General features: G+C 38.1%; 1 pseudogene; it reads right to left on the reverse strand.

The window, feature by feature from the left end:
* LOC102855373 overlaps positions 1-76 on the reverse strand; it is a 71,369-nt pseudogene extending 71,293 nt beyond the window's left edge.
* Between the last annotated feature and the right edge of the window lie 727 nt (positions 77-803).

An 803-nucleotide genomic window follows, 5' to 3' on the forward strand; every position in this document is an offset into this window, starting at 1 on the left:
GGATGCCAGCCCCAGGACCCGGGACCACGGGCGCTCCTGCACCCGGGAGTCCGGGGGCTGGCCCTGTCCCAGCCATTGCTCCTGCCGTGGCTGTCCCTGCTACTACCGCTAAGGCTGTCTCTTAATTAGATATTTTCATTTCATTCCTTCCTTCCGTCAACGTTAATTACTTCTTTAACTTTTGCATTGAAGTACAATGCTCCAGAATCATCATCCATATCGACTTTATTTTCTGGTGGTTTAGTTGAAGAGGGTCTGGGCTGCCATCTGCCTGTTCTGCCATTTAACCAAAAGTTTTCTGTTTCATTAATCTGTTATTAAACCAGTACCAAGCCATTTGATAACTGTGGCTGCAAATTCTAAAATCAGGAAGTATTTTCTTTTTCTCCCCACTTTTTCTCTTTCTTCTTCAATATTGCTTAGCTGTTTGGGGCCATTTTCCTTTCCAGATAAAATTAGAGATTGCTTTTTCTATTTTGTTATAGAGTATTGTTAGGATTTGTACTGAGACTGCATTATATTTAAAGTTCACTTGGATTAGTATTGTCTTTTTACCATGTTAACTCTTCTAATCCATGAATATAAATGTTTTCCATTTATGTACGTCTCTTTTGATTTCTTGTAGTTTTCTTTCTAATAACTCATTTCCCTGGTGAGATTTATTTCTAGGTATTTTATTGTTTAAGGGTTGCAGTAAATGGAATTGCCTTTTTAATGTATTTATTTATTTTTGAGTCCTCTTTATTAATGTAGAGGAACTCAAGTGATTTTGTATACTGACCTCACCACTCTGCTGAATGCTT

This window comes from Elephantulus edwardii, unplaced genomic scaffold (assembly GCF_000299155.1).
Source record: "Elephantulus edwardii isolate Elephantulus edwardi_28Jun2011 unplaced genomic scaffold, EleEdw1.0 scaffold00108, whole genome shotgun sequence".
Taxonomy (NCBI): Eukaryota; Metazoa; Chordata; class Mammalia; order Macroscelidea; family Macroscelididae; genus Elephantulus; species Elephantulus edwardii.